Genomic DNA, 24,913 nt, shown 5'->3' on the forward strand with positions numbered 1-24,913 from the left:
CGAGTAGAACTTTGAAATTCTCTCTCTCTCAGCTACGAAGGCTCTGCCATTAGATTAATTCAAGATTGAAAAATACTTAGACACAATTATTGATGTGGAGATAGTTCTGGAAAATAGCACTGAGTCAGAAGATCAGCTATGATCTTAATGAATGAAGACCAGTGCAGAAGAGCCACAATCTACCCTGTTCCTATTCCTTATGCTCTTATGTGATGTTTTTAATTCACTCTGCTCCTTCCTCATTTTCCTATAACTCAATCATTAAATTTTGTGTTTAGGGATACAAGAAAGGGAGCAATTTGTGCAAGCTTATTTTGCGAAATAATTAATGCTGATCTGATGTTTGTCTTTCCTGTCTGATCTCCATATCCCTCAGTTCTGCTGTGGACTGAAACTTCTAACACAGAATGCATTAAATGACTCAGCATTCACAAACAGAAATTCTTTTTGTTAACTTTGAGGTCACATTTTATTCTAACGCTGTGCCCCTGGCACGGTGGAACACAAGAAACGGAAGGAGTAGGCAACTGGACTCCTTGTGCTCTCCCCATCATTCATAAAGGCTGATCTACCTCATTACCATGTCACCAGGATGCAAAAATTTATCAATCTGTCTTCTTCTGCAACTTAGATATATCAACATCTGCCCTGGATCAACTTTCCTCAAAATACAACACTCTGCACTCATGCCAGTTAACTTCAGTTTGTCATTCCTTGGCTACATTCTCTGTTGATCGAGGTCTTGTAGTCTTAGATAACCTTCTTCACTGTCAATTTTAGTGTCATCGATAAACTTACTAACAAACGATATTTTCATCCATACTGTTAATAAAGTTGACACACAATAGTGGACTCAGCATATCCAGGTATGGAAACCAAACCAATACACAATATTTCAGAGACATAAAAGACTATGGGTGCCGGAATCTGAAGCAACATCTGCTGAGATAGCTCAGTGGGCTAGTCAACATCTGTTTTACTGGTATGTGTGTGGCAAAACAGTAAAGGTCAATGTTTTGCGTCATAATTCTGCATTAGGACTTTAATTCCATGCGCAGTGTCCCTAGAACTCTAGGTTATTGTAATGACACATCATTATTATTATTATACTTAAATTTCCCCTGGGATCAATAAAGTATGACTATGACTATGACTAAATCATTTTGCAATAAAGGCCAACACGAGTTTACCTTTCTGATTGCTTGCTGTATGTATTTGTTAACTTTCAGTAATTCATGTGCATGGAGATCCAGGTCTGAATAAAAATAAACATTTTTCAATCACCACCATTTAAACATATGCTGCCTTTCCATTTTTGTAAACAAAGTGGATAATCTCACATCTTTGTTTCACATTCCTCCACTAGGAAAAATGTCTTATTGTGTCTCATCTGTTCTGTCCCTCAGTCTTGGATGTCTCAGTAAGATCACTTTTTATTCTGCAAAACTCAATTTATTCCATCTTTTGTCAAAAGACAATTTTACCAAAGAAAATAATTTACTGAATCTTCGCTGCACTGCTTCATATAGTCTTCCTTAATTAAGGAGGCCAATACCATACTTACAAAGCTCTGCACCAACACTCTCCTACTTTTCTAGTCTCTTTTCAGAGTCAAGAAAATGGATTGTTTTTACCAATTGCTCTCTCAGTAAAGATCAGCTCCAATCAGTTTTAATCACTTTTATCAGCATTTACTGGCTAAGGCTAGCCTCATTTGTCTTTGAACTGAGTTACCAGACCATTTCAGAGTGCATCTGAAACAACCATATTAATGGTCCTGGAGTTGGATAAAGAGCAGACTGGTAAGGATGGCATATTTATGCTCCCCTGAATGATGTCAATAAACAAAATACTGTAAACCTTTTTTAAAACAATAATCTGATCAACATTTAAATTCTAAAAAGGTGCCACAACAAGCTTTGACCTCTGGCTTTTAGATTGTTATTCCAATAATTGCTGTGCCACCACCAAAAGCAGTCAGCAAGCAATTTGGTTGGCAAGATGGTTCTTGTTTCAAGAATAAAGGGAAGAAGACAAGCTAAGGGTCAAACCCGAAGATGCCCAGCACCAAGTAAATGTGAGCAAATAATCAATTAATTGCGATAGAAGTAATTGTAGTGACCTTAGTGGACTTACCCTTGAACATCAATGTAATTAAATTCTTGGTGTTACTGAAGTATATTGGATCTGAACAAACACTGTGCCTCCTTACACAACTAACTGGAAGGATTGCTAAATAAGTTGTGCAACAACTTGGAAAGGAAATATGAATTACAACAGGTGGGTTCAAGGTCTCATTAGACAAGGAAAGAAAAATAAAGTAACATGAGAAATATTGGTTTAAGAGAGTAAGAGAGAAAGAAAATTACAGTAAACCTTATAGTTTTAAGAATGTTCTAATATTAAACCTACAAAGCTTGTAACATTAATTTTCAGCATAAAGGAGATAACAGATTGGAATTCATAGTACTTAGATTTGAAATTAGTAGGTCAACTATCTTTAGCAGATACAAAAGAAAGAATAACTTGCATTTACACAAGATTTTTAATGATCTCAGGGTATCCTAAAGTAGATAAAAATGGCAAACTTTGACACTGTAAACTGCCCGAAAAATTAAAGAATGATCAGAAAACCTGTTTCAATGAGGTGAACCAAGTGATAATTATAGACTAAAATGCAAAAAATTCACACTAATCATTACAGTTCAGCTGTGAGGCAGACAGTAAAATGCACTATTTCAAAGCTGATAAGAGTGGCATAGTTTAGAGATACTGCTGTTTAATGCAAATGTAGATTTCATTTGAAGCAGCTGTTCCATTGTTTTAAAACTAGAAGATCACAAGACCATATGATATAGGAACAGAATTAGGCCATTTGGACCAGTGAGTCTGCTCCGCCATATCATAATGACTGATCCAAGTTTTCTCTCAGCCCCAGTCTCCTGCCCTCTCCCCATATTCCTTAATGCCCGGACCAATCAAGAATCTATCAACCTCTGCCTTAAAATGTACACAAGACTTGGCCTTCACAGCAGCCTGTGGCAAACAATTCCACAGATTCACCACTCCCTGGCTAAAGAAATTCCTCCTCATCTGCATTCTAAAAGGACATCCTCTATTCTGAGGCTGTGTCCTCTGGTCTTAGACTCTACCACCATAGGAAACATCCTCTCCACATTCACTTTATCAAACCCTTTCACCATTCAATAGGTTTCAATGAAGTCAATCCTCATTCTTCTGAATTCTAGTGAATACAGGCCCAGAACCATCAAACGCTCTTCATATGGCAAGCCTTTCAATCCTGGAAATATTTTCCTGAACTTTCTTTGAGCCTTCTCCATTTTCAACATATCCTTTCTAAGATAAAGGCACAAAACTGCTCACAATACTCTAAGTGAGGCCTCACCAGCACTTTATAAAGTCTCAACATTACATCCTTGCTTTTATATCCTAGTCCTCTTGAAATGGATTGAAGAAGAAAGCCCTCAACTCCAAGTGGAGTCATCGGGTCGCCGTCATGACGGCATTTTTTTTAGCAGGCTCTCTTATTTTTACGAGGACGAGTTGCTAGCTCAACGCTCAATCCTTAACCCAGCACAGATGGAAGCGTGCAAGGGAGCCGGCTGGATTCGAACTCTGGAGCCTTCGTTCTGAAGTCCGGCACCGACGCCACTATGCCAGCAGCCAGCCACTTGAAATAGATGCTAACATCGCATTTGCCTTCCTCACTACAGACTCAACCTGCAAATTAATCTTTAGGGAATCCTGCACAAGGACTCCCAAGTCCCTTTCCACCTAAGTTTTTTTGTATTTTCTCTCCATTTAGAAAATAGTCAACCCTTTTATTTCCTCTACAAAAGTGCAAGACCATACACTTTCCAACACCATATTCCATCTACCATTTCTTTGCCCATTCTCCTAATCTGTCCAAGTCCTTCTGTAACCTACTTCCTTAAAAGTACCTGCCCCTCCACCTATCTTCATATCGTATGCAAACTTTGCAAAAAGCCATCAATTCCATCATCAAAATCATTGACATATAACGTAAAAAGAAGTGGACCCAACCGAGACACGGTGGAACACCACCAGTCACCGATAGCCAGTTAGAAAAGGCTCCCTTATTCCTACTCTTTGCTTCCCTCCAATCAGCCACTGTTTTATCCATGCTAGTATCTTTTCTGTGATACCACAGATTCATAGCTTGTTAAGCAGCCTCATGTGTGGTACCTTGTCAAAGGACTTCTGAAATCCAAGTGCACAACATCAATTGATTCTCCTTTGTCTATCCTGCTTGTTAATTCTCCAAAAAAATTCGAACAGATTTGTCAGGCAGGATTTTCCCTTGAGGAATCCATGCCTATTTTATCATGTGCCTCTAAGTACCTTGAGATCTCATCATTAATAATCGACTCCAACATCTTCCCAACCACTGAGGTCAGACGAACTGGCCTATAGTTGCCTTTCTTCTGCCTCTCTCCCTTCTTGAAGTGTGGAGTGACATTTGCAATTTTCCACTCTTCCAGAACCATTCCAGAATCTAGTGATTCTTCAAAGATGATTACTAATGCCTCCACAATCTCTTCAGCCACCTCCTTCAGAACCTTGGGGTATACACCACCTGGTCCAGATGATTTTCCACCTATAGACCTTTCAATTTCCCAAGAACTTTCTCTCTAGTAATGGCAACTTCATTTTTGTTGACAACATCCGCATTAATTCTTTGCACATTTAGCTAAAAAACTGGAGTGGAGAAATTGAGCAAGAGTGGTTTAGGGAAGAATTCTAGAGCACAAAGAACAAGGTAAATGAATTATCCATTATTAAGGAAGAAGAAATCCATGAAATCAGAGCTGGGTGATCACAGTGTAGCAGAGCTAGAAGAATCTGATAAGGGCAAAGAATTTAACTTGTTTTAAGTTGAATCAAAAGAATTGTGATCATTAGCTTCAAAATCACTACAATAAGAGAGGTCGTATTAAGTTATGAAGACCAGGAAAATACTGGGCTCAATCCCCAGTTCATGATAAACATGCAACAGCAAAACATACAGAACAACAGAAAAACATATGCCAAGCTCCGGTTTATTGATTACAGTTCAGCATTCAACACCATCATCCCTCGGTACTAATCAACAAGCTTCAAAATCTGAGCCTCCGTACCTCCCTCTGCAACTGGATCCTTGACTGCCTGATTAGGAGGCCACAGTCAATACAAATCAGTAATAACATCACCTTCTCACTGAGGAATAACATAGGCACATCTCAGGAATGCCTGTTTAGCCACTGCTCCACTCTTATGCTCTCTTATGTGGGTAGGCATAGTTGAAATGCCATCTATAAATTCACCAATGACACAACTTGTGTTAGCAGAGTCTCAGATAGTGATCAAGAAGTATATAGGAGCAAAATAGATCAGCTGGTTGAGTGATGTTGCAAGAACAACCTGACACACAATGTTAGCAAAACCAAGGAGTTAATTGTGAACTTCAGGAAGGGGAAGTCGGGAGAACACATATCAGCCCACATTGAAGGGTCAGTGGTGGAAAGAGTGAGCAGTTTCAAGTTCCTCGGCGTCAACAACTCAGAAAGTCTATCTGGGCCCAAAATGTTGACGTAATCGTGAAGAAAGCAAGTCAGCAGCTCTACCTCATTTGAAATTTGAGGACATTTGTTACGTCATTATACTTGCAAATTTCTACGGATGTACAGTGGAGAACATTCTGACTGCTTGCATCAGTGCATGGTATGGAGGCTCCAATGTGCAGGATTGAAAGCAGACATCCCACCCTGCAGTTTGGGGTGACGTATATTTTATATTTTCTTTTTTTGGAACACTCTCCCATGGCGCGCTCTCACTCGTGCTCTCTCTCTCTCTCTCGCTCGTGCGCTCTTGCTTGCTCTCACTCTCTTTTGTGGTCGCTCTTGCGCTTTCTCTTTTGCTTTCTCTCTCGCTTGCTTGCTCTCGCGCTCTCTCTTTCTCTCTCTCTCTCTTGCACGCTCTCAAAAAAATTGATTTCCGTGATATTGTATGTAATTTGCGGGCATCAGGGAGCCACTATGCATATGCGGGAGACTCCCGGAACTTCTGGGAGAGGTGGGATGTCTGTGAAAGAGGCTGTAGACGGTTATAGACTCAGCCATTCTGTCATGGGCACACACCTCTCCACCATTAAAAACATCTTCAAGAGGTGGTGCTTGTAAAAGGTCCTCCACCATCCAGGACATGCTCTCTTCTCATTACTACCAACGGGGTGCAGTATAGGGGGCTGAAGATCCACACTCAACAATTCAGAAACAGCTTCTTCCCCTCTGCCATCAGATTCCTGAATGGTCTATAAACCCATGAACACTACTTTGCTATTCTTCTGTTGCACTATTTAGTTTCGTAACTTTTATAATTGTTATGGCCCTCACTCATCTGCTGTTGCAAAACAAATTTCACAACATGTCAGTGATCATAAAGCTGATTTTGAATTTGATTCGGAGATGTTTACAGAAAAGATGGCAACAGAGTATAATTAGCTCAAATATCCTTAAACTGCTGGAATGTTTGAAAGCAGATCAATTAAAAGAATCTGCTTAGCCGTGATACCCCCTCGTATTACAGTAGCTGTAATTCAATGCAATACACACACTTAAAGAATGACTTTACAGGTCATGATCCTGAAGCATCCTGCTCCAGCACTCCAGTAAAAGAAAGAAAATAAGTTGAAGTAAATAGAAATGTATCCTCTTCTTAATCCATTGAAAATTGATAAATCTAAGAAAACTGAGAACTACCTAATGTATTACAGTACACTTTAAAATTATCAATAATACTTTTAATTCAATTTAAAAGTGGAAAACAGTAACTACACATCACAAATATTCAGGACATCTAATGATAGCAGTAAATTCTTCAGCTGCTACTTTCTCATATACAGTGGATTCTGGTTAATTGGTCCATTGGTAAATCAGAGCAGCCACTTACTTAGGACAACTCAAAGAACAAAACCTAATTGAGAAAATAACCAGGATTCCCTTTAAGTGGGATACTATGCCACTTAATGGGGATAAGAGACTGTTGCCAAACAGTTTGTAATTAGCATCAGTGACGGGAACTTGTGAGGCCGTTAGATGCTACACCATGCTTAGAACAAACAATTTTTAAATGGCATCATTTGTGTGTGTTTGTGTTCAAAAAGCAGTGATTTTTTGTCACTGATAGTTGGCGAGAACTAAGCAGTAAAGCAATTTAGAATTGTTTTGCTCGCTGCAATTTCAAGCATTCAGGCTTGGAGATGCCAGGAACAGCCAGGAGTGAAAATGAAACAATTGTAGTCACGCTAATACGCAACGAGTGAAAGCAACACACTGAGTCGAGCAGGGTCTGGTTGAACTGTTTTCTGTTTAAATCCGCTCGCACTTATGTGCCTGCTCCCAGCATCCCCTGCCCTTTGTGGGGCGGAAGTGATGTCGGCTTCCGGGCCGAGGTCTGCCCTGCACTCAGAGCCCTCTCGGTTGCCGCTGGCAGCGGACTCGCCCATGACTGCTGGAGCCGGTTCACTTGCCGCGTGGGCGAGCCACCACACAATTTCACTACTTCAACAAGTTAGAAACTACAAAGAACTTGAAGGTATCAACAATCATCTGAAATATTACAATGAAAATGAAGATTTGGAGGATGCAATCATCAAAAGCATTGTATGAAAGCAATGTATTATCTGCACCGAGGTGTCTGCACTAATTTTGTTTACTTACAGTCAATCAAAAGAACACAGCAGGTTGTCTGTCATTCTGATGATGATAGTGAAAACTGTGTGGGAGAGTTTTTAAAAGTGGAAAAGCTGTTGCTCTGGGACAGTTTCACTTCTTTGACTAGGTAATTCTGGGTCCAGTGGTACGAGTAGTCACCACAGACTGGAATCTTCCTTGGTTGCAATGGATAACTATGACAACTTCTGTGCCTTATCATGTCATTCTCTTTCCACGAAATGTTGCAGAACTGAATTCTTAGGTGTTGGATTTCACTGTTTACCTCATCCACTCAGCCCACCAGAACTGACTTCACATGCTAGGACAGACATGTCCCTATTTCACTGGGGTATGAAGCCCGCCGGCTACCCTCTCATAGTTTAGCTTGACTGCCAAAATGTTATCCGCTTTCACATGCAAACAGCTACTTGGAGCCATAGGTAGCTGAGTGTCCAGTGGAGACTAAAAGGTGAGCGAGCTGCCCCAGAAAGGACATGACAAGCATGTTCACTGGGGCTGCTACCATTCCATGGACCCCTCATACACAGCAGTGTACATTGACTGAATTCCTCCATTGATAACTATTAGGAACTAGAATTGTAGTAGCATTGGTAGTGTTCTAATTTGTTCTGTATTTTATTTAACTACATAATGTGTTACTCAGTTAATGGTAGTTCATGTTTTTTTATACCTTTTTCAACTATTTCTATGAAACTTCGGCTAATTTGAGCAACCACCTAATTGGGCCAAAATGTACTGGTCCCGATGTGTCCCAAGTAACCAGAATCCACTGTACTTAGTTTGTTTGAAAACCAAATGAGGTCAACTCCAGATATCAAGATTCAGAAGTAGCTGGGATAACCATTATACTCTCCAATTTTCTCATAGGCCAAACTGTGCTCACCATAAAATCAACATTACCTTCAGAAATCCACTCCAAGTAAATATTTAAAAGCATGAATGTGCTTCTGGAGGAACATAAAGTTCCTTTTTAAAAAAGTACACACAGTGATATACAATTAAGTTGAAGAACAAAGGTTTTGTTTGCCATAAACAAAGCCCCAAACACCTCAGAAGTAAATAAACCTTTCAAATGTTAATCACTTCTTCTAAAAGAGCCAGCACCCTATTATGTAGAAGTTAGATCAAATTCGTAATCCATTTCTCCTGAGAGATCAACTTCCAAGCTCTTTAAATTTTTGGCAGTATTCCCACTAACAATAAATATTCTTTTCTAATCCATGGTCTTGCCACTCTCCATCACAGACTCCCCCACTCAGCCTCATTGTTACCGTCGGGAAACAGGTACAGAAGCCCAAAGGCACAGTCAGTGATTCAGGAACAGTTTCTTCCCCTCTGACATTCAACTTCTAAATGGACATTGGACCCATGAACACTATCTCTCTACTTCTTTACTTCTTTTATTCATTTTTTGCACTACTTATTTTAACATAAGTATTTAATAGATATATACTTACTATAATTATTAGTTTTTTTCTCTATATTTATCATGCATTTCATTGTACTGCTGCCGTAAGGTTAATAAATTTCACAACAAGCTGCTGATATTAAACCTGATTCTGAATCTGAAAAAACAAGTCTTCAACTCTACAGTTCTTCTAAACATCTATCCCCCTCATGCTCATCTTGAACTTAACTGCTCCAAAAGCAACAGTGCACATCTCACACAACCTCTCAAGGCCTCAGAACGCAGCCTACACAATCAGAAAAGTTCACCAACACCTCTACTTTTTGAGGAGGCTGAAGAGAGCTGGACTATGCTCATGAATCTATACTCGATGTTTCCAAATCAGGATGCTGTGTGACTTGGGGCTGTACATAATTTGGTGCTGTTTCCATATACCTAGTACCTCATGGCAGACATGACAACTTAAGAAGTAACTCACACAAAATGCTGGAGGAATTCAGCAGGCCAGGCAGCATCTATGGAAAAGGGTATGGCCAACATTTTGGGCTAAGACCCTTCATCAGGACTTCGGGAGGAAGTGCTGGATTGGCCAGGGAAAGTAATGAATGTCTTTTATACACTGCAGTCTCAATTTTCCAGTGGAATAGGGAATGAATGGTTAAGCTGAAGGATGTGTAACCAATTGATTGAGTATTTTTTTCTTGGATAAGTGTCAAGTTGTTGAAACTGCAATCGTCCAGGCAGATAGAAGATACAGCATTATGTTCTGAATGAGCCTTAAAAAAGATGGAAAGGTTTTTAAATATTGGGAAATAGAGGACATGCAACCTCCCATCTACTTTTGTAGGTGCAGCAATTGTGTTCCTGGCTCAACTGAGTTTTTGGCTAACTGTGACTGACAGGATGTTGACAGTTAGCAATATCAATGACATTGCATTTCAACAGTGAGTGTTATACAGAGGATTCTCTTCTTGGAAATAGTCACCCTTAGGACACTTCTCTGCTGCAAATCTCACAACTTGTCATTTATCAGTCTACGCTAAACGTGCAGTAGTGACACGGCTAGTAACAGTTCAGATTCAATCCGTTTTTGTGAAGGTGTAATAGCACATATATTCCCTCCAAGTACTGAGGTTTCCTCCTACAATCCATAGATCTATAGTTTGGCAAGTTAATGGCCACTGCAAGTTATCCCTTATGTGTAAATGAATGACAGAATGTGTGTGTGTGGGGGGGGGGCGGGGGAAGGATGTTAATGGAAACATGGAAAGGATAAAATGTAAGATTTATGTAGGATTACTGCAAATGGTTATTGTGGAAAGTTATTGAAAAGTATTCTAAGGCATTGGATATGAGTATTTGGATAGACATGAACTGATGACGGATAGTCAGCATGACTTTGTGCATGGTATGTCATGTCTAACCAATCTTATAGAGTTTTTCAAGGAAGTTACCAGGAAAGTGGATGAAGGGCAAAGCAGTGGATGTCGTCTACATGTGGGCCTCCACAACAGACGCTGCTCTACCAACACAGACTTCCCAGGCGCAGATCCATGGTCTTGCCAGACTAACGGATGCCACCACCAGGAAAGTGGATGAAGGCAAAGCAGTGGATGTTGTCTATGTGGACTTTAGCAAGGCATTTGATAAGGTCCTGCATGAGACATTGGTCAAGCAGGTTCAGTCACTCGGCATTCAAGACAAGAGAGTAAATTGAATTCATCACTGGCTTTGTGGGAGAAGCCAGAGAGCAGTAGCTGATGGTTGCCTCTCTTATTGGAGGCTTGTGATTATTGGACTGCCGCAGGGACTGGAGCTGGGTCTGTTGTTGTTTGTCATCTATATCAATGATCTGGATGATAATGTGGTTAACTGGATCAGCAAATTTGTAGATGACACCAAGACTGAGAGTGTGGTGCACAGAGAAGACCACTATCAGAGCTTGCAGTGGGATCTGGACTAGCTGGAAAAAATGGGCTGAAAATTGGCAGATCAAATTTAATGCAGACAAGTACGAGGTGATGTACTCCTCGGTAAGACCAACCAGGCTAGGTCTTATACAGTGAACGGCAGGGCACCAAGGACTGCGGAAAAACAAAAGAATCTGGGAATACAGGTCCATAGTTCATTGAAAGTGGTGGCACAGGTAGTTAGGGTTGTAAGGAAAGCTTTTGGCACGTTGACCTTCATAAATCAAAGTATTGAGCACAGGAGATGGAATGTTACATTGGTTATACAAGTCGTTGGTGAGGCCTAATTTGTGTGCAGTCTTGGTCATCTACCTACAAGAAAGATGTAAATAAGGTTGTAAGAGTACAGAGAAAATTTTCAGGGATATTGCTGGGACTGAGGGGTCTGAGTTATGAGGAAAGATTGAATAGGTTAGGACTTTTATTCCTCGGAATGCAAAAGATTGAATAAAAGAAGAATGATAGAATTGTATACTTTGATAGTAAATGAACCTTTGAACCTTTTGAACTTTGAGAGGAGATTTAGTAGAGGTATACAAGATTATGAGGAGTGTAGATAGGGTAAATGCATCAGGCTTTTCCCAGAGGTTGGCTGGGACTACAGCTAAAGGCCATGAGTTAAGGTAAAAAGTTTAAGGGGAACACAAGGGGAAACTTCTTCACTCTGAGGGTCATGACAGTGTGGAATGAGCTGCCAGCGCAAGTGATGCATGCAAGCTCGATTTCACTGTTTAAGAGAAGCTGGAATAGGTACATGGATGATAGGGATATGGAGGGCTATAGTCTGAGTGCAGTTCGATGGGAGTAGGCAGTTTAAATGATTCAGCACAGACTAGATAGGCCAAAGGGCCTGTTTCTGTGCTGTACTTTTCTATGACTCTATAAGTCTTTATAGCAGGGACTCTCATTCTCAATTTGGTTCCAGAATTTAACTGTTTGGACCACATTTTGACCAAGGCTGTGGCAAGGTCTGGTTTTGCGAAATTCCAACTGGGCATCAGTGAGCGTGTAATTGGAGAGACATGGCATTTGATAGCAATTAAAGAAAGCGAAGCCTAACATATGAAAGATAATTCTGAAACTTAAGTCAACTATCATAGATGTCACTTTTGAATGTATTCCCAGCCCTCTGGAAGAAGAACCTCTTGATGCAGAAACTCTAAAGCATTTCAATATCTGGTACAGTGTAACAAGTCCAGGCAAATTGAGAATGCCAGTATTGTAACAATATTTAATAAAGGAGTTAACATAGTCAAGAAATCAAGGCAATACAATACAGAAAATTGCAACTCATGTCCTTTTAAACTGATTTCTTCCTCTTTACAAGGAGTTTCTGCTGGAATATCAGTGCTATTTCAGACCACATGACAGAGATATGATCTTCACTGCTTGCCACATACAGAAACTATGTCAAGAGCAAAATTAGCAACCCAGGTGCAATCCTGTTTTCTAGCAATGTCTTTGCAGAGCTTGCCTGCTTTCCCTGTGGGTTTGGCTTTCCCCAGGTTCTCTGGTTTCCTCCCGCATACAGGTAGGAAAGTTAATTAGCTACTGTAAATTGCTGCTAATATGCAAATGAGTGGTAAAATTTGGTGAAGAGGATGGGAGCACAAGGAGAATAAAATAGGCTTATGGTAAATGCATACTTGATGGTCTGTGTGGACTTAATGGGCTGAAGGGCCTGTTTCTGTGCAATATATCCCAAGTCCTTCACTGACTTTAATAGGCCTTTGTCACAATCAACAGCAAAACAGAAGGTGGTCCACGTTTGGCTGTCTACCAAGACAAGATTCTGGGGCTACTTCAGAATCGGAAGTTTTGCCTTCATTCTTTTTAATAACCTGGAGATTAATCCTTTTGTCATCTAAACTTGGGTTGAGCAAGATGGTGATATTGCCCTGTTCCTTATCTTCCTAGCAACTATTCCTAACCTCATTAAAGAATACATGCCCATTAGGACAGACGTTCAATGCAGAATGCAGATGATTTTTTAAATCTTGTTACGTACCCCGTAACTGGGTTGCCAAACCAGCAGAAATGGATCACTCAGTTGGAGTCTGGAGTACTAGAACTAAGAAAGTTTTATTAAAGAAACAAGCAACACAGTAATCGAAAGGATAATAAATGCAACAGTTCAGTGATGATAAACACACATGTGCACAGCATTAAGATAACAGCATCAATCAAGCTCCATCGTTGTCTAGGGGTAAATGACCAATTTCAAAATGACTCAAAGTTCAGTCCAGTTAGTAGTTCAGTTCGCAGTAATCGTTGCCATGGCGATGGACAAGGTGGGGGAAGAGAGAGATAGAATAGGAACAACTGATCATTCAGAACACTGCTTCACTCACAGACCAGCAAGATGGCTCACAAGCAGCTTTTGGGCGGGTCCTTGGTGATGTCACCTGAGGTCACCGACTGTGACCCCTCCTCCAGATGCGGTCGATCCTCTGCAGTGAACCCGGCACCCAGGCAAGGGCGGACACACACCGGGTTCCCGCTGATCGTACCTTTCCACCCTTGTCGTTGTCTGGCACTTCTCACCCACTCGTGAGAGGCGCACCGCTTCCAGGGTCTTGTTACCTCGGGTGGCGTGTGTGTCTGTCTTAGCGAACCTGTCCCTTTTTATCCCCCTGCTGGGGTATCGCCTGTCCATCACTTCAAACAGTTCAGGGTTCAAAGGGGGGAGCCGCTCCAGACAGCTCTCTCTCCCACATCCCTTCATTACCTTACACATCTCCAGACGCTGCTCCATTGTTCCTTATCTCTCCTTCCCCTGAGGGCAGGTGGCAGACCAACTGCTGATGCCACTGATGCTAGCCCAGGCCAGCAAACATCTTAATTTTATGTGTATTCTCGTAACAATCTTCATCTGCGATAGAAGCAGAGTGTGAGAGAAAAATATATCTGAAAATTAGAGAAATGTGCAACAGCTGCAGAGTGGTGATTCTGGGTGATTTCAATTAACATTGTTCCAATCAATATATTGGATAAAGTGCAGGGGAGCAGTCTATCTGAAATGTATTCAAGAAGACTCCCTCAGTCATTGAGCTTCTGACTCAATTGTAAAGGAAGTACTGTTCTGTTCAGTTTTGAGCTACAATACAAGCTAACTGCACCATACTTAATGGGAAAATATTTGAGGAACAATAATATTCATGAAGGAATAAGAGAAATTAGAAGTGGAAATGAACCTAAAATAGAGAAAGGCTAACACCAACGAGAAGAAAAGGGACCTGGCAAAAATAAAAGGGAACAAAGTATTCATAAAGCAAAACTATAACAACCACCCACCATCTTTAAAGAACATCTTTAAAGAAACTTATTTCAGATATTGGCCAGATACATTCCACATGGTAGCAAGAATGCAAGACGAAGGTCCATTAGTAACAATGAAGATAAAAAAGATTATGAAGGAGATATATTAACCTCATAGTGTAAGTAAAAAGGAAAATATAAGCAAAGATAAAACAAGAAATCAATTACAGTTAATGTAAAATAAATTCAAAGGTCTTCTTAAAATATTTAAAATTTGAGTATGAAGAGAGGTTTTGGGGCTGATTAGGGATAAAGAAAATTATGCACGCATAGAGACAGAAAGCCTAGCAGGAATACTAAATTGAGTATTCTGTGTTTTTTTTTTAAAAAGAAGGATATGCTGCCAGAATTTGAATAGAAAGAGGTAGCGGTGATGTTGAAGGCAGTGGGGGTTGAGGGGAGGGGAGGCAGGAAGCAGGGGTTTGAACACTGTAAAGAAGTTAGCACTAGAAAAGGTGAAGTGGATAGCAATATGCACTTGTTCAAAAAACGGTGCTAGGACATGCCAGTCCAGTCACTTCAACTGCAGTTGAGGGAAGTTTCAAAACAAAAACATTAATAAGGCAATTGGAGAGGTTTGAATTGATCAAGGTTATCAAGCATAGATTTGTAAAAGGCAAAGATTGATTGCGTAACCTATTGTAAACTTCTAAAAAGGTGATTAAAAAGATTAATGAAAGAAACACACTAGAAGTGGTCTGCATGGAATTTTAATAAGGTTGGACAACAAAATTAAGATGCATGGAATTAATGTGTAATAAGTGGCTTAAAGATTGCCCCAGATTGGAAAGCAGTGGACAGTGATATTCAGCACTATTGCTTTATTTGTACGTACATAATGCTGATCATGAGCATGCAGGGTAACGTTTCCAAAACTCTGGTGACACAAAGCTTATATGTGTAGCATGCTACAAGGGAAACTGTATGATTTATTGAATGAGAGATACCAGATGCAAAATTAGAAAAAAAAGGCTATGCTATATTCCTCGGAGCACAGAAGGTTAGATTGATAAAGTATGCAGGATCATGACTACAGATAGCTTAAGTAGAGGCATGCTATTTCCATTGACAGATGGTACAAGGAGGGGGCAAAGATTTAAACTTTTGGCCAAAGATATGACAGGAGTAAAAGGGAAAACGCTTACTCAGATTAATTAGGAGTGCTTATCAATTCTTCTCCCATCATTCAAAAATTCTTGGGAGTAGGATAAATTGCAAGGTTACAGGGAAATAGCATGCTGCATGGATTTGATGCAGTTAGAAATATAGAAACATAGAAAATAGATGCAGGAGTAGGCCATTCGGCCCTTCGAGCCTGCACCACCATTCAGTATGATCATGGCTGATCATCCAACTCAGAACCCTGTACCTGCCTTCTCTCCATACCCCCGATCCCTTTAGCCACAAGGGTCATATCTAACTCCCTCTTAAATATAGCCAATGAACTGGCCTCAACTGTTTCCTGTGGCAGAGAATTCCACAGATTCACCACTCTCTGTGTGAAGAAGTTTTTCCTCATCACGGTCCTAAAAGGCTTCCCCTTTATCCTCAAACTGTGATCCCTCGTTCTGGACTTCCCCAACATCGGGAACAATCTTCCTGCATCTAGCCTGTCCAATCCCTTTAGAATTTTATACGTTTCAATCAGATCCCCCCTCAATCTTCTAAATTGCAGACAGTATAAGCCTAGTCGATCCAGTCTTTCTTCATATGAAAGTCCTGCCATCCCAGGAATCAATCTGGTGAACCTTCTTTGTACTCCCTCTATGGCAAGAATGTCTTTCCTCAGATTAGGGGATCAAAACTGCACACAATACTCCAGGTATGGTCTCACCAAGGCCTTGTACAACTGCAGTAGTACCTCCCTGGTCCTGTACTCAAATCCCCTTGAATGCCAGCATACCATTCGCCTTTTCACCACCTGCTGTACCTGCATGCCCACTTTCAATGACTGGTGTACAATGACACCCAGGTCTCGTCGCACCTCCCCTTTTCCTAATTGGCCACCATTCAGATAATAATCTGTTTTCCTGTTCTTTTCACCAACGTGGATAACCTCCACTCACCTAACCTATCCAAGTCACAGCTAACACTGCCGCCCAGTTTCGTGACATCCGCAAACTTGGAGATGCTGCATTTAATTCCCTCATCTAAGTCATTAATAAATATTGTAAACAACTGGGGTCCCAGCACTGAGCCTTGCGGTATCCCACTAGTCACTGCCTGCCATTCTGAAAAGGCCCCGTTTATTCCCACTCTTTGCTTCCTGTCTGCCAACCAATTCTCTATCCAAATCAATACCATACCCCTAATATTGTGTTCTTTAAGTTTGCACACCAATGTCCTGTAAGGGACCTTGTCAAAAGCCTTTTGAAAATCCAAATATACCACATCCACTGGTTCTCCCCTATCCACTCTACTAGTTACATCCTCAAAAAAATTCTATGAGATTCGTCAGACAAGATTTTCCTTTCACATTCACCGCTTTCCAAATGTGCTGTTATCACATCCTTGATAACTGACTTTGGCATTTTCCCCACCACCGATGTCAGGCTTACCGGTCTATATTTCCCCGGTTTCTCTCTCCCTCCTTTTTTAAAAAGCAGGGTTACATTAGCCACCCTCCAATCCTCAGGAACTAATCCAGAATCTAAAGAGTTTTGAAAAATTATCATTAATGCATCCACTATTTCTTGGGCTACTTCCTTAAGCACTCTGGGATGCAGACCATCTAGCCCCGGGGATTTATCTGCCTTTAATCCCTTCAATTTACCTAACACCACTTCCCTACTAATATGTATTCCCCTTAGTTCCTCCATCTCACTAGACCCTCGGCCCCCTACTATTTCCAGAAGATTATTTATGTCCTCCTTAGTGAAGACAGAACCAAAGAAGTTATTCAATTGCTCCCACTTTCAAATCTCTTACTAGTTCTTCTTTCAGTCAGTCCTGACGAAGGGTCTCGGCCCGAAACGTCGACTGTACCTCTTCCTAGAGATGCTGTCTGGCCTGCTGCATTCACCAGCAACTTTGATGTGTGTGGATTCAATTGGTCTGCCATGTCCTTGTTCCCCATGATCAATTCACCTGTTTCTGACTGTAAAGGGCCTACATTTGTCTTAACCAATCTTTTTCTTTTCACATATCTATAAAAGCTTTTACAGTCAGTTTTTATGTTCCTTGCCAGCTTTCTCTCATAATCTTTTTTCCCTTTCCTAATTAAGCCATTTGTCCTCCTCTGCTGGACTCTGAATTTCTCCCAGTCCTCGGGTGTGCCGCTTTTTCTGGCTCATTTGTATGTTTCTTCTTTGGAATTGATATGATCCCTAATTTCCCTTGTCAGCCACGGGTGCACTACCTTCCCTGATTTATTCTTTTGCCAAACTGGGATGAACAATTGTTGTAGTTCATCCATGCGATCTTTAAATGCTTGCCATTGCATATCCACCGTCAACCCTTTAAGTGTCATTTGCCAGTCTATCTTAATTCACGTCTCATACCTTCAAAGTTACCCTTCTTTAAGTTCAGAACCTTTGTTTCTGAATTAACTATGTCACTCTCCATCTTAATGAAGAATTCCACCATATTATGGTCACTCTTACCCAAGGGGCCTCGCACAACAAGATTGCTAATTGACCCTTCCTCATTGCTCAATACCCAGTCTAGAATGGCCTGCTCTCGTTGGTTCCTCAACATGTTGGTTCAGAAAACCATCCCGCATACATTCCAAGAAATCCTCTTCCTCAGCACCCTTACCAATTTGGTTCACCCAATCTATATGTAGATTGAAGTCACCCATTATAACTGTTCCTTTATTGCACGCATTTCTAATTTCCTGTTCAATGCCATCCCTAACCTCACTACTACTGTTAGGTGGCCTGTACACAACTTCCACCAGCGTTTTCTGCCCCTTAGTGTTATGCAGCTCTACCCATATCGAGTCCACATCCTCCCGGCTAATGTCCTTCCTTTCTATTGCGTTTATCTCCTCTCTAACCAGCAATGCCACCCCACCTCCTTTTCTTTCATGTCTATCCCTCCTGAATATTGAATATCCCTGAATGTTGAGCTCTCATCCTTGGTCACCCTGGAGCCATGTCTCTGTGATCCCAACTATATCATATTCATTAATAACTATCTGCACATTCAATTCATCCACCTTGTTACGAATGCTCCTTGCATTGACACACAAAGCCTTCAGGCTTGCTTTTACAAGCCCTTAGCCCTTATACAATTATAAAAGTGGCCCTTTTTGATTTTTGCCCAGGATTTGCCTGCCTGCCACTTTTAACCTTACTACTTTTTGCTTCTACCCTCATTTTACACCCCTCTGTCTCTCTGCACTTGCTCCCAGCCTCCTGCCACATTAGTTTAAATCCTCCTGAACAACAGTAGCAAACGCTCCCCCGGGACATTGGTTCCAGTCCAGCCCAGGTGCAGACCATCCTGTTTGTACTGGTCCCACCTCCTCCAGAACTGGTTCCAATGCCCCAGAAATTTGAATCCCTCCCCCTTGCACCATTTTTCAAGCCACGTATTCATCTGAAATATCCTCCTATTTCTACTCTGACTAGCATGTGGCACTGGTAGTAATCCAGGGATTATTACCTTTGTGGTCCTACTTTTTAGTTTATCTGCTAACTCCCTAAATTCACGTTGTAGGACCTCATCCCGTTTTTTACCTATATCGTTGGTACCTATGTGCACTACGACCACTGGCTGTTCACCCTCTCACTGCAGAATGTCCTGCAGCCGCTCAGAGACATCCTTGACCCTTGCACCAGGGAGGCAACATACCCTCCTGGAGTCTCGTTCGCAGCCGCAGAAACACCTATCTATTCCCCTTACAACCGAATCCCCTATCACTATAGCTCTCCCACTCCTTTTCCTTCCCTGCTGTACCACAGAGCCACCCATGGTGCCATGAACTCGGCTGCTGCTGCCTTCCCCTGATGAGACATCTCCCCCAACAGTATCCAAAACAGTATATCTGTTTAGGAGGGAGATGACCTCAGGGGACTCCTGCACTACCTGCCTACTGCTACGCTGTTTAGTGGCCACCCGTTCCCTTTCTGCCTGTGTAGCCTTTACCTGCGGTGTGGCCAACTCACTGAATATGCTATTCACGACTTTCTCAGTATTGCGGATGCTCCAGTATGAATCCAATCGCAGCTCCTGCAACTCAATGCGGTCTGCCAGAAGCTGCAGCTGGACATATTTCCTGCACACATAGTCATCAGGGACACTGGAAATATCCCTGATTTCCCACATGCTGCAGGATGAACAAATCACAGGCTGATCTCAGCTGTCATGAACTACCCAATACGCTACAGCCTCGCCATCTTCCTTGCTTCAAATAAAATACCGCTGCAGATCGTTCTCCTTTTAAAGAAACTTACCTGGCCTTACCTCACTTGGAGTGAAGCTCGTCCTCAGCCTCTGCTCGCCAAAGCCTCTCGAGACAAAGCCTTACTACTGTCTCCCTCTACTCCGTCACCCGCTCCATCAAACTGCTCTCTTTTAAATACTACCGCTGCCCCACAGGCCGACTTACACGCGCTTGCGCAGTCCTGCCCCGATCAACCGCCGAGAAAAATTATCCTCTACAAGAATCAGCAGGGGCTTAGTAAGCCAAATAGTCTCCTTTTGTCTGGTATCAATTCCAGGAAACCGTTATGATCACTAAAATCTAGAAATTCACACATGCTGATTTTCTGCTGTAGACCATTTCCTTTTTTCTAGCAGAACTTTCTTTGCTGGACAATACATACTGAGTCAGAAAGATACTTTCCACAGTATAGAAACTTCCACTTTTCACTTCTTCCTGTTATGTTAAATGGGGAACATTGAACTCCTTCAGGATTGTAATTATCTTTACTTCCACTCATTTCATACATTTGTCTCTATATTTTTCACATTCCACTATTTAGAGTTCTGTAATATGATGAAACCTTTCCTAAATCACATGGCTTTTGCTTTTCCTCTCTCCATTAGTCGTATCCTTTCTTACTCACAGGCAACATTCTATTCTTACCAATCAGTAGGCAATCATCTTTTCTTTCTTTCCTAATACTTACATATTACAGCATGCTCATCAAGTTTCAGAGGGTATCACCTTTCGCACTGACCTGCACTGTCCCAATGAAGCCCATCTAAACTTGTGGGCCAGCACCTCATCTCACATCAAGAATGTTCCAGCCTCTTGCACTCAATACTGAATTTCACTATGTCAAGCAGCTAGCTTTTTGTATCAGCCTGAGAACTAAGATTCATAAATAAATGTATGTAGGATGACAGCACTGATCAAACTGATGTTAACATTAGTTAGGCCAACAACTGGAAAATATGCTCAATATAGATCTCAGTACTTTAAGAAGGAAGTGAAAGCACTTGAGAGTACAGAAAAGATTGGCTGAATGACGCTAGGATGAAAAATTCCAAGTATAAGCTTAGAATAAAAAAGTTGCAGTGTTTGTTCTGCTGTAATGTTGCCCACCATCAACACTCTCAATTTCTGTCTATCCACAGTCTGTCCAATCTGCTGGGCATTTCTAGTACTCTCCATTTGATTTCAGAAACAAATCAGACCTGCATTTCACATCTTTTATCTGTTTGTTTGTTTTTCTAATAGTCCTCATGAAGTTATTAATTTGATGGCTCCATAAAACATTGGGATCACTTTCAGACAACCTTGGCCTTATTCTTTCAAGGCATTTTCTTTTGTCCTTCCAGCTCTCTCCTTTTCTCTTCACAACTTAAAAAAAAACTTTCCCAGTTTTGATGAAGGAACTTTGAACTGAAATACTAGCTGTTTCACCCTCAGTTCCTATTATCCTCTTACCTTAAACCTATGCCCGCTCGTTCTTGATTCCTCAAACCTGGAAAATAAGACTTGTGCACGTTCACCCTACGTCCCTTATAATTTTAGACACTATATGATCACACCTCATTTTCTTATGCTCCACATAACAAGATGCCAACCTGCTCAACTTCTCTTCATAACATAGTCCCTCCAGTTCCAACACCTTTGTATATCTCCTCTGTACTTTCTTGTCTTACATAATATCATTGGTTGAAATTAAGACTTCACTTTTTGATGGTCTGAGTGAAATAGTATGTTGAAGAAGGATTATTTTTCCCCTTCCTCCCAAAACTTATCAGTATGACTCTATTTAACGAATATTTCCAGCATCTTCTGCTTTATACCACATTTCTGTTATTCCTTTTATGGTTAGTGCCTCGACTTTTTGTATCGATTTCCCATTATGTCATTAATCTGAACAAGCTTCTGTGGGGTTCACCAGATGTCCCCCATTTACACAGACAAGATCTGTAGAGATTAGGTCATATTAAAAAGCTGCACAAAAATATTTTGCTACTCAGCAAAATTCCCAGAGAGCTAAGTACTTTTTTAAAAATGGATGTTGATCTGGAGTAACAGCTGCATCAGCAGAATTTTTGAAACTGAATATCACATCCTAAATGTGTAAAATGCATCTAATTTAATTCTGGATATGTTAAAATATTCAAGAACCAGAAGCTACAACTCTGAATAAGAAAATCTGAACCAATCAACAGGAGATGTAACTTGAGAAGTAATGAGCAACTACTTAGATCTGTCCACAAACTGGCGTTCTACAATACGCCTTTGACAAACCTTTTGGCCAATGGTATATCTTAATCAGCATATTGCAACTCTTAACTTTATCAAGCTATTAGTGAGAAACAAACAATATAGAAGAAAGGTCATGTGGTCCAGCCTTAACTAAATCAGTGCTTAATTACTTTAATGTAGCATTAGTCACAGACACACGACCCTCATCTGTGTACACCATTCAAGAAAAACTGATAGAAAATGCTTACATTGGGGACGAAATGTTCCTCAGAGGTGGTTTTAATTTTACTTTTGGAAGCTAATGTAGTGATCCACCAGTTCTAAAGCAGTGCTTCTCATATACATTCCATCAACCACTAAAAAAAGTCATGTCTTCAAAAGAGGAAACACAAACAAAATGAAAGTAAGTTAATGCCTAATAACTGTTACCAATAGCCATAACATATTGGTAAGACTGAAGCAGTAATTTAAAGTTGCTATGGTTATTGCATCTCAACAAAATTCAGTTTTTATTCAAAGTCACCAACCTTATAAGAGAAAGTCATATTAGTAAGAAAAATTAATTATTACCTATTTATTCATGATATAGGCTCTTTTTCAAATCTGGTTTTGCTAAGCTATTTCCCACTGCAGAATCTACCAATTACAAAAAAAAAGTAACATATTAAGGAGGAAGTAATGAGAGGCAAATAATATTGGATTGCCTCCATTAAAGCTTGATACTGTACATATATCTAGTAACATGAGGAAACAAATTGAAGCAGCAGAGATGTGGTTTTTGAGGAGGATGCAAAGAATATCATGGACAAAACGAATATCTAACGAGGATGTCACGAACAGGGCAAACACAAAAAGAGGAATAATGTATGAGATCATGAAAAGGCAACGTAACTTCATTGGACATGTGATCAGGAACGAGGAGTTAGAATGCATGGTAATTATGGGAAAGATTGAAGGGAAGAAAGTAAGAGGAAGACAAAGACATATGATGATGGAAACAGCAGCCAGAGAACTGGAAATGAATACCAATGAATTGAGTGGGCCATGGCAGTCAAAGCTCAAACTGGGCACGGCACCTGATGACGATGATGACTGTATAGAACTGTGCTTCTCTCTGGTGACATTGTTGTAGATAGGGGCTGTTTAACCTGCATCTCAAAATTACTGCAAAATTACTGGTTTCAAATTCATGATTTTGTCTCTTGTATTCAGATTTAACAAATTTCATTCTACAGACCTGTTCTCTACCTACACCCTATCCAACAACCCCTAACCCCATCCCAAGATCAATATTAGGTGCTAAATTGATCAAATTATTTACAAGAGTTCAAAAAGTCAACTAATTAAACACAAGAATCCTTCACCTTATGAGAAATCCCCTTCCAAACAAAAAAAACATTTAACAGAAAATTATAAAGCTACTTTAATTTAGTGTTCACAAAGGAAACCTACCTTGTAACAAACTTTAACATTAAACTCGGTTTTAATTAAACAACAAAGAAATGTTTTGATAACATTTGACTGTAAAAGTATATTGTCACAATTTAAACAGTACTTTGGACATGGAAGTGCTCAACTTCAAAGTGGTTAAGAGAAACCAATCCTCTGGTCAGTTCTAGAGTCCAAAATAATAGTGACACATATACAATGTAAAGCTCCAAATCAGTTTGATTTTCATTTTTGGCTAAAATATATGCTTTAGTTCATAAATCTGGACAGCAGCTATCTGCTTATGAAAATGACTTGTAGTTGTTTAGCTCTTTCCATGACCACAGGTAGGGTAAACCATTTACCAGTCAAAGGAGTACTTTTCATGAAGCATTATTATCAAGTGGGGAATTTCCATTTCTGAGCACAGATTTCCTCACTGCATATTGATCACTTCATGATCAAAATCTCTAATGCACATAATTACTTTGAAATGTATTTATTAGTTCACACAAATAAAATTACTAACTGATCCATCAACCAAGGTGTACTTAGTGTTTTGAGTCGAGAACTTTGAACAGAAAATGCAAGAGAAGAAAATTTCCTAGAACAAAGTAACAAAATAAATTACTACCCGATCTTTATGGCTTCTGCAGTAAAATTGTCAGGAGCAATTTTTCAGAGAACAGAACTTTAATGTAATTTTCCTTCTCCATTTTCTTATGTAGTTCCTCAAACTGCGATTAACTTATACTTATTGACTTCTTCAAGCTACATAGTTAATATTATTCATTCAAAAGGTAGATGATCAATGAACTCATTTTCTACAATTCTGGAAATACAGTGGATTCCAGCTAATTGGGCAACACTTAAAGAACAATTAACAAATTGAAAGAGCACTGGATTCCCTTCGCTTATTTGGGACACTATGCCATTTAAATGGGACAGAAGGCTGTTGCTGAACAATTTCTAACTCGCATCAGTGTGTGAACCCGTGTGACCATTAGACACTATACCGTGCTTACAGCAAACAGATTTTAAATAGCTTAATTGGTGTGTGTTTGTGTTCAGAAAGCAGTGGTTTTTGTAATAAGCAGTAAGAAAATTCAAAACTGCTTTGCTCACTACAGTTTCAAGCATTTAGGCTTGAAGACACCAGAAATGGCGGGGAGTGAAAATGAAACGATTTCACCACTTCAACATTAGGAACTACAAAGAATTTGAAGGTATTAGCAATAATCTCCAATGTTAAAGTGTTAAGATTTGGAGGATGCAATCATTGAAAGCATTATTTCAAGGCAGTCCATTATCTGCACTTAGTATCTGTGCTTATTTTGTTCATTTACAGTGAATCAAAAGCGTACCCCGTCAATATCTATTAAGAACTAATACGTAGTTTCATAGTACTGTAGTAGTTTTG

The 24,913-nt window shown here is 40.3% G+C and overlaps 1 protein-coding gene across 5 annotated transcripts in view; it reads right to left on the reverse strand.

Moving 5' to 3' along the window:
- The window catches only part of clcn5b (chloride channel, voltage-sensitive 5b), a 97,044-nt gene that overhangs the window by 50,750 nt on the left and 21,381 nt on the right, over nucleotides 1-24,913 (reverse strand). Inside the window, exon 1 of one of the 5 annotated variants that reach the window (XM_063060767.1) lies at nucleotides 2,137-2,204. The exons of the other annotated variants lie outside the window; for them this stretch is intronic. The gene's annotated coding sequence lies outside the window, so the exon portion shown is untranslated. Of the gene's footprint in view, nucleotides 1-2,136; nucleotides 2,205-24,913 lie in introns of those variants that run through there. 5 annotated transcript variants of the gene reach the window in all.

The sequence above is a fragment of the Mobula hypostoma genome, chromosome 10 (assembly GCF_963921235.1).
Source record: "Mobula hypostoma chromosome 10, sMobHyp1.1, whole genome shotgun sequence".
NCBI classification, from domain to species: domain Eukaryota; kingdom Metazoa; phylum Chordata; class Chondrichthyes; order Myliobatiformes; family Myliobatidae; genus Mobula; species Mobula hypostoma.